Here is a 10,373-nt window from a genome sequence, read left to right as displayed (position 1 = left end):
AGTGGCGGAGCATTGCAATGGAGGGCATGACCCCCACGAATGCCTCGCAGTAGAAGGCAAAGATGGACAAAAGGAGGACAAAGTTGGGATGAAGGTGGAGCACGTGGATACCGTAACGATGGAAGATGATGTAGAAGAAGTGGGAGAAAGGAGGACTCAACCCTACATAGACGTTGTGCAGGAGGAAGGGGTAGAAGGTACTGTTCACGGGTTCTGGCTCGGCGGAGGCGACCCAGAGCACTGTCTTCCCCCATTTGCGTTCATCGCTCGCCATCAGGACAAGCGCAGTCTGGAGCTTCGCCTCGGTGACGGAGGGTGTGATCAGCACAGGCTCAAACAAGGCGGGGCCGGCGGACGAGGCTGGGGCTTTAGACCTCTCGGCGGCCACCAGGCGAGAGCTTGGTGGGGAGGATCGACAAATCTAGAGAATTTTTCCAGCGTAGGGAGAGAAGGGGATCCGGAGCAAGACGAAAGGAAGGCAATGAAGGCTCAGCGGCAGGTGTCGGCCCTTTTGTCAGCTAGAAACGGTTGTCGAGGCAGCATGGGGAAGTGGAAACACCCACGTCATTCAAGGACATAGGTGGTTAGGGCCCGCGGCACTCTGCACTTCCCTTTGGCTTCCCCTTGGGCCCGGGGGCTACTGCCGATGTTTTGGATACGGGGGTACCTAGACGTGCCTGCCTGCGGCCCACTGCATGGCTCCATCGATGGCCTGGTACAGCCCAGCCTTAACATCAACAACTCAAGACCCACGTGAGGTGCCAAGCCTCGCGTGGTGGGCGACACCAAGATCTCCAAGGGGATCGGCCTCCTCAAACTTGCTCCCGAGGAATGGAGATTTCTATGCAAGGTGCACCTCACGAGGCTCAGCTGATGTGAGCCATGACGACAAGCCCAGGCGGGCTCTAGCGGGCACAGAGTACCAGTTTCCTCTTTTGTGCAAAGGAGGCAAGCAGCAGGCGCCGAGTCCCAAGCCAAAGGTTCCCATTCTACTGCAACAAGACCAAGACTGCAAGGACAGCAGGGCGGAGGTCATCGCCGGGCCCACCATAGCATCACGACCATAGGCTTTTGCAGGCGAACACCAGTTTAGTCAGGATAGGATGTACTTGTTGTCCCCCTTCAAATCTGTCTGTTGTGGGATCCTTTCCCTCCAACATTTGGGAAGAGGACCAAGGCCACTATAAATAGGACTTAGCCACCACCATAGAGGGGGATCGAATCCATTCCCACCTCACCACCTCACCAGCTCACTCGAGCTCAAGAACACCTCACCTCCCGAGGCAGTTCATCCACTGTATTAGTTCATCCTCAGCCCCTCGAGGCAATCCACCACAAAGGTGGCGTAGGGTATTACACTGCAAGGTGGCCCGAACCAGGATAAACTGTTGTGTCTCTTTGTCCCTTTGAGCTCGACGCACTAGGCTGTGAGGATCGCGAGTATGAAGGCTAGGTAGGTTGAGATCTCCACACGCACCCTAGAGTTTGAACCTATGACGGGTTTGCGAAACCCGAAATATGACATTATCCGAGGCAATGCTCTTCTTCAGCAGCATCACCAAGCCGGCGGTCAAATCCCCCTGCTCATTGAGCTCAGCGGGCATGTCATTGAGGCTCTCCTGTAGTAGCTCCACCAAGCCGTCGATGAACTCCTTCTTCTTATTGAGCCGATCGGGCATGTCGTGGAGGGATAACGACTCCAGGGCCGCCAGCTCGGCGTCTTCACCTCCATGGCTAGGGCACTCCTGGGAGCCCTCGCCTGCCCTGCCCGTGAGAGATCTTTCGAGATCTCTACGAGGAGGTGAGCCCTCTTTTTTTCGCGGCCTTGGTCGCCGCTGCCTTTTTACAAGTAGTACTCGACCTAGAGCTCTGCACACTGGCCATGGCAAGGATGGACGAACAAGAAAGACTTAATTATGAGGAGGAAGGTAGAGTAATTTTCGGCTAGGTAGTTCCCCTTCTTATAACCTAGTACTAGCACTAGTACTAAAACCTGCATAGTGGGAACATGTTCAGGTTTGATACGTACTACTACATATGCCCATTGTAATTTGTGCCAAACTTTGACCATAAATTTAACTAACAAAATATTCATGCATGTCATAAAAAATTATATCATTAAAAATTATGCTCAAATACGAATCCAACGATATAATTTTGTTAAAATGCAGTAATATTTAATTAGTTAAATGTTGGTAAAAATTTAGCATAAATTACAAAGAGGACTAATAAACCAGGACGGAGGTACTAGGTGTAAGCAGGTTTGCACTTAATTATAGCATGGTAGTACTACTTTGGAATGTGATGGGAACAAGCTAAAGATTAATTGATGGTTTTGGTTTCGAGGCCCGAAACAGCTCCCAATGAGTTTAGTGGAACATAAATTTCAAGTACTACTGCTCAAAATGTGGTCGCACAAGTAAGTGATGTAAGTGGTCGTACATGTCAAACCAAGCCTATGCGTGTCTCTTCGGTGAGACGCGGGTCCGACCGACGGTCTGTTCGTGCAACCGACCGTAAGTATTAAACGATGGAGACTTCTAGTTGTGGCTTCGGGTGATTGTCACAACCAAGCATTCAAAAACTAATGATAAATCAATTACCATCTTTTTCCAAATGACCAAGTATTTTCACAGGAATACAATACATATAGATGGAGTGATTGTAGGTTCCAAACCGACATGGCGTTGCAAGTTCACTGTAGCAGCAACCGAGTAGGTCACTTGTGGGGACCCCGATTCATAAGTCGAGATCACCGAATGCACGTGTACAGTGATCCCAGAGATCAATGCTCACTGAACACACAAAAGCTGAATAAAAAGAGTCTTACATCCATACATACCGTCTTACACGAATTATGACCATTATGGTCAAGTCTTACATTGATAAAGCCTTAAGGGTTGAACAACAAATGAAACACAAGCAGCGGAAATCTTCGTCGATAAGTAGAACCCATGCCGTCTGCCTTAACCCTACAGGCATTCTGACTGGGAAACGTCCTAGTTCGCATGATCGTCTCCAAAGAACTATTCTTCGAACTCCGGTTCTTCCATGCCTGGTCAATTAAATAACCAGTGGAAAGCCAATGAGTACTTTCAATGTACTCGCAAGCAACCCATGTTGTGGTCCAAGATGTAACAATGCAGGATATAGGTAAATTTTTGCAGAAAGCTAGTTTTGAGTGCAATGGCATGTTCAACAACTTGTAAGTCATGCATCAAGAGAATTTAAGTAACCATGAGGATAGGTTACAGGTATCAACATAAATAGAGGGGCACCAACCCAATCTCAATCACGTTAAGTCCTTTGACTTGACTCAAGTAGTTATCCCAAACACACACACTGGTTTGTAAACTCTGGACATAGTTTAAGAAGCACCGCCCAACTGTCCTTGACCGTGGACACGGCTATTCGAATAGTTTTACACTCTGCAGAGGTTGCACACTTTACCCACAAGATCCGGGGAACTTCCGTCTCATCCACGACCCGCGATACCTCAAGTACCTGGGGTAAGCACCCGATCACTATCTTTCCCTAGACGACACTAACATGGAGTCCACTTGATTGGTAGTAACCCCCGTGCCCAACATTTCACATCTTAAAATTGTGGAGCATCGCTCCCATATTCATCATATACTGGCACGGGGTACCAACGGTGTGTCCGGTGCCCCATAAAAATGTTCTTGGCCGCCCTACCTGGAACGACCCCGTCCCTAGAGAGCGCACCAACAACTCCCCCGTCACTAGTAATGCGGGCTCCAAGCTAGTATCGGTCTAGGTAATCAATAATGCCCTTTCCCATATAAGGGTAGAGTGGTTGCGCATGTAAGGTTGGGATAGTCGACGAATCTTAAATCTAATCCGTTTTCGAAAACAACACACACACTTGCCTTGGTACACCAATTGATCATCAAGTGGTTACCCATCTCATCATTTCCCTCGGGCATAAGTGGCACCCGATGGGGTTTTCGAAAAGTCTTTTGAAAATACTTTGTCTCCATCACCATGCATATTCCCGTCCCTTTTTGTGTAGCACTACTTTAGCATCCTATCTACTCCCACCGCCATAACCCTCATAAGAAGGTAGGGTTATGCACAATGCAAGTATCAACGAGGAAGTACGGCGGCAAACCATCAAAGTGGATACCACCTCATCATGATTCCGATGCAATAACAATATGGTGCTATATGACATGCATAAAATGGGTTTCATAGACATGGTCAAAGGGCTGCTTGCCTGGCTCAACAAAGTCTTCTGGGTCTTCAAAGTCTTCTGGTCCAACTCCTTCGTCAGCGATGCAATCTATCATCGCAAAATAATAATGAGACAAATAAGGCAATAATAAAATAGAAAAACTAAAGTGCTCAGAAAAATGTTGACGGTGGTCCACCAAGGACCCGTGCACCGGCGAGCCTGCTGCGGTTGCTATGGGTCACGGGGGCTCAAATGAGCGTGTCTGGGGCGTTTGTGGAGGTGGTCTACAACTAGGGGAAGGAAGAGAGGGAGCAGGAGGGGCCAGAGGCGCCGCGCGTGTGAGGCTGCCCATTGGAGCTCTCGGGTGGCCGGCGCGTGTGAGCTGAGGCGAGAGGAGGGAGAGGGAGGATGGGGACCATGTTGTGGTGTGTTGAGGACGTCGAGGAGCATCGTCGGGCGCACTGGGGAGGCCCAAGGTGGCCGGAGGCGGTTGGAAGGGGGCGGCTACAGTGTGGGAGCGCACTGTAGCGTGCTCCAGAGCGTGCGAATGGCTGGCATAGCCATTCTTTATGCAAAGTGGGCGCGTCCAAAGGTGTCTGGTAGCTCTAGGGGGCAGTAAAGAAGTAGGGGATGGCCTTGGATGTCCTGGGTGGCCAGTAGGAGAAGAGAGAGGTAGAAGAAGAGGGAGAAATGGGTTGTCCAGAGAGATAAAGTGGGGTTTTACCCATCCAATAATTGAGCTGTGGGTTTGCCATTGTTACTTGGGGTGAAAGGGGGCTAGGAGGGGTTGTGGTAAAAAGTGGAGCTCATGGAGATTAGTGGAAGAGCCCCAAACAGGGTTTTTAGTAAACATGCAGAAGGTGTTTGATATTGTTTTTGGGTACTTGCACTAATTTAATTCTTGTGTCACTTGGCTGGGATGTTTGTCATGACAAAATGACAGGGAATAAGGAAGATGAGCTCATTTGGAAGAGTTTGCTAATGAAACTTTGGCAAACCCTAGAAACTAGCAGAAATGAACTTGTGTAGATCTAGTTGATCAAATCACTTCTCCTTGATGCACCACTTGCTGTAGTGGCCTCATTTAGACACGTGAACATGGTCACCAAAGTTGGGTCAAGGAGAGAAAGTTGGTAATACAAAGTTGTTCAAATATGGTTCTGGTCAAAGAGGGTTTTGGGGCATTTTGGTGAACCAAAATGACTTTAGTTGACATGAGGCTTTGCAAGGTGATCACAATATGCATTTGTGACTTGCTGGATTTTCCTTGGATTTTTGTGAAAATATTTCCTGTAGAATTATTTCAAATCCTTGAAATGGGCATAAATGGTTTTGGGAGGTTTTGTCCAATATTTTGAACATGACCATGTGTTGAAACCCTTATATATGGAAAATATATGTCCACTGAGTTTCCCTGATTTTTGTCAAATATATTTAAAACAATAAAATAATTTTTCCCTATTACAGACCATTTTTGGCCATAAGAAAAACCTTTTAAATAAAATAGAAAAATAAGTTTTAAAATTATATTTTTGTAGTTTATGGGAGTCCTATATCTAATAGGTTTCAAACACACTCTTTGAAATATTTTTCATACCCCAAATCAAGTACTTGCAGTGCAAACCTCAATTTAGGGGTTCTTGGAAAACTAATTTTTTTGAAAATATTATTTGGCCAAATTATTTTTGTAAGAAAATACTATATTGCTCTATACACATGGCATGATCATTGGGCAGAAGTTTGGGGCAAGGAGATGAAGTATATAAGGTGGAGTTGTGTTGACTTTAAAGAGCACTTAAAAAAATCACAGAGAGAAAACCAACTCCAATTAAAAACCAAATAATGCAAAAGTTTTTATTGGTCCAAATTTTCATGCTTTAATAATGCAAATGGAATATTACAAAATGCAGGGTGTGACAGACCTACCCCCCTTACAAGAATCTCGTCCCCGAAATTCCTAAACTAGGCTTTAAAGAGATATGGAAACTCGGATCTAAGGTAGCCTTCACGTTCCCAGGTGGCTTATGCTTCAGTGTGGTTGCTCCACTGGACCTTGAAGTACTTGATGGTGCGGCTTCGAGTGTGTCGCTCAGCTTCATCCAAAATGCAGATGGGCCTCTCATGGTAGGTCAAATCAGGCTGAAGGTCAATGGCTTGGTGATCGACGTCCTTGTAGAGATCAGGCTTGACTGGAACTTGGAGGCACTTCTGGAGTTGTGATACGTGGAATACGTTGTGCACATCGGATAGTTCAGGTGGCAGTTCCAACCGGTAAGCCACTTCTCCTCGTCGTTCAGTGATCTTGAAGGGGCCGATGTATCTTGGTGCGAGCTTCCCTTTAACATGGAAACGTTGGGTTCCCTTGAGAGGTGTGACCCGGAGATAGACATGGTCTCCAACTCGGAAGTTTACGTCTCTACGACGTGAGTCAGCATAGCTCTTCTGCCTTGACTTGGCGGTCTTCAAACGCTCTCTGACAAGCTAGACTTGCTCTTCTGCTTCACGGAGGATATCGGGCCCAAAGACAAGTCCTTCTCCGGTTTCTGACCAATTGAGGGGTGTGCGGCATTTCCGTCCATATAACACCTCAAATGGTGCCATCTGAAGGCTTGACTAATAACTGTTGTTGTAGGGGAACTCGGCAAAAGGGAGGCAATCTTCCCACATAGCTCCATATGCTAGGACACAGGCTCGGAGCATGTCTTCGAGTATCTGATTCACTCGTTCTGTCTGACCTCCGGTCTGTGGGTGGAAAGCAGTGCTGAAGGACAACTTGGTCCCCATGGCTTCTTGGAACTTCTTCCAGAACCTTGAGGTAAACTGGGTTCCTTGATCTGACACAATCTCCTTGGGAACACCATGAAGGCTTACGATCCTGTTGATGTATAGAGTTGCTAGCTGGTTGCCATCATAGGTAGTCTTAACAGGAATGAAATGGGCTACTTTGGTCCAATGATCGGCTATGACCCAGATGGAGTCATGTCCCTTGTTTGACCTAGGTAGTCCAGTGATGAAATCCATTCCGACTTTATCCCATTTCCACTCGGGAACCTTGAGTGGTTGGAGCAATCCAGCAGGTCGCTGATATTCAAGCTTGACTCTTTGGCATACATCACACTTTGCAACATAGGTGGCAATCTCCCTTTTCATCCCGTGCCACCAAAATCTTTCCTTCAGGTGTTGATACATCTTGGTTCCTCCAGGATGGATGGAATATGGGGTGTCATGAGCTTCTTGCAAGATCAGATTCTTGAGCTCAACCTTGTTGGGCACGCAAATGCGATTCCCAAACCACACAACTCCTTGCTCATCCTTTAAGAAATTGGGGCTTTTCCTGCCTTGATCTTCCTCTTGATGCCTTCAATACTTTCATGTCACTTCTGAGCTTCCTTAACATCATTCATCAAGGTAGGCCTAACTTCGAGGTTGGCCAAGAATCCTGGTGCAACCAGTTCCAACCCAAAGCTTTCAAGTTCATACAAGGCGGGTAGCTTGTCCTTAAGCATAGCATTCAAGGAACAAGCCTTCCTGCTTAATGCATCTGCTACCACATTAGCCTTCCCAGGGTGGTATTGAACACTGAGGTCATAATCCTTGATCAACTCTAGCCATCTTCTTTGCCTCATGTTCAATTCCTTTTGAGTGAAAATATACTTCAGACTTTTGTGATCCGTGTATATCTCACACCGCTTCCCTAGGAGGTAATGTCACCATGTCTTCAGGGCATGAACTACTGCTGCTAACTCGAGATCATGAGTAGCATAGTTCTCTTCATGAGGCCGTAGTTGCCTTGAAAGGTAAGCTACAACTCTGCCTTCTTGCATCAGAACACCTCCCAGTCCGGTTCTTGATGCATCACAATATATCACAAACTCCTTGTGTATATCTGGTGTGGCCAGAACTGGGGCGGTGGTCAGTCTCTTCTTCAGCTCCTGGAAGCTCTCTTCGCACTTCGGTGTCCATTCAAACTTCTTGTCCTTCTTCAAGAGCTGAGTCATGGGTCGGGCAATGCTTGAGAATCCTTCAACGAACTTGCGGTAATATCCTGCGAGTCCGAGGAAGCTTCTGACTTCCTTCACATTGCTTGGGGATTGCCATTCAGTCATGGCTTCAATCTTAGTGGGATCGACCGACAATTCTTCTTCGGTCAAAACATGACCCAAGAATCCAACTTCATGCAGCCAGAATTCGCACTTGCTGAACTTGGCATACAGTTGGTGCTCTCGAAGCTTGTCTAGGACCATCCTCAAGTGTTGCTCGTGCTCTTCTTCCGTCTTCGAGAAGACAAGAATGTCATCAATGAAGACAGCGGAAAACTTGTCCAAATATTCCATGAAGACCTTGTTCATGAGATACATGAAGTAGGTTGGGGCATTGGTCAATCCAAAGGACATGACCGTGCACTCATACAGGCCATATCTGGTTACAAATGCTGTCTTCGGAATATCTTGGGGTCTGATTTTCAGCTGGTAGTACCCAGATCAGAGGTCGATCTTGGAGAACACCTTGGCCCCATTGAGTTGGTCAAACAGATCTTCAATCTTGGGAAGTGGATACTTGTTCTTAATTGTAACTTCATTGAGGGAGCGGTAGTCAATGCACAAGCGGATGGTACCGTCCTTCTTTGCCACAAATAGAACAGGTGATCCCCAAGGGGAGGCACCTGGGCGGATAAATCACTTCCTCGACTGCTCTTCCAGTTGCTTCTTCAATTCTGCTAAGTCTTCCGATCCCATTCTATAAGGCTTCTTATAGATGGGTCCCGTTCCGGGTATGAGCTCGATGATGCACTCAATGTCTTGGTCAGGAGGCATTCCCGGTAGCTCATCAGGAAAGACATCGGGGTATTCGCATACTACCGACACTTGCTCCAATTCAACTTCAGTCAGACAGTTGACTTGGTTGGCTTGAGCAGAGGAGGGGTTGGAGGCAAATTTAACTTCTACTCCTTGGTCATTGGTCACAGTGATAGTCCGGTTGGCACAATCTAACAAGCCTTGGTGCTTGATGAGCCAATTCATTCCTAAGATCACATCCATGCCTTGCGATCTTAAGATGATAAGGTCTGCTAGGAAGTCTACCCCATTAATGACAATCCCGACTCCTTTACATCCTATCTTGGCTCTCATCTCTGCTCCGGGGGTTTGGACCACCATAGGGTTTTTCAGGGGTTTAGGGGTCATGCCCCTTTTTAATGCAAACTTTTGGGTGACAAATGAATGCGTGGCTCCAGAATCAAACAAGACAGTTGCAGGTGCTGAATTGACAAGGAACGAACCCAGCACGACGCCCGGGTCTTCCTGGGCTTCTTTTGCAGTGACATGATTCACACGACCCTTGCTATTGTTGGGCGGGTTGCGGGGAGCTTGGTTCCTCGGTGGAATTCCATGGCCTTGTCCTGGGTTCTGCGCATTGGGGCGTGGGGCGTCGGGCTTCTTGTTGGGGCAATACTTGGAGTAGTGTCCTAGCTGACCACATCCAAAGCAAGTGACTTGGTTGGGGTTGCTGTTCTTGCTAGCATTGTTATTGTGGTTGTTGTAAGCTGGCCTGGGGTTGGCATACTGCTGAGGTGGATAGTTGGTGCGGGGTGCAGGAGCTCTTGGCTGCTGATAGGTTGGCTTGACCAGGGCTGGCTCCCACGGGCGAGGCTTCTGGTTGCTGGAGCTACCTTTGCTGATCATCTTGTGCTTACGGGTATCATCCAAAGCACGTCGCTTGTCATCAAGCATGAGTGCCTTGTTCACCAGATCAGGAAAGGTCGGGCAGTCACACACAACAAGCGAGTACTGCAGAGTCTGGTTCAGGCCTTCCATGAAGCGCTCCTTTTTGGCAGCATCAGTGCTGACATCCTCAGGAGCATACCTTGAGAGAACACTGAACTTCTGCATGTACTCCTTGACAGTGCTACTACCTTGCTTCAGGGCTCGGAACTCACACTTCTTGATGGCCATGATTCCGGAAGGAATGTGGGCCTTGCAGAATTCTGCCTTGAAGTTATTCCAAGTGATGTTTTGCTCAGCATGCATGGCCTTAAATCCATCCCACCAAGCACTAGCAGTGCCCCCGAGATAGTGAGCAGCATACGCCACCTTCTCACGGTCCTCAGTGCATCCGACTAGTTCCAGCAGATCGTCAATGGTGCGGACCCAGTCGTCTGCATCTAGGGGTTCAGCAGTCT

This window comes from Triticum aestivum, chromosome 4B (genome assembly GCF_018294505.1).
Source record: "Triticum aestivum cultivar Chinese Spring chromosome 4B, IWGSC CS RefSeq v2.1, whole genome shotgun sequence".
Lineage (NCBI taxonomy): Eukaryota > Viridiplantae > Streptophyta > Magnoliopsida > Poales > Poaceae > Triticum > Triticum aestivum.
This window is presented reverse-complemented; position numbering follows the sequence as displayed.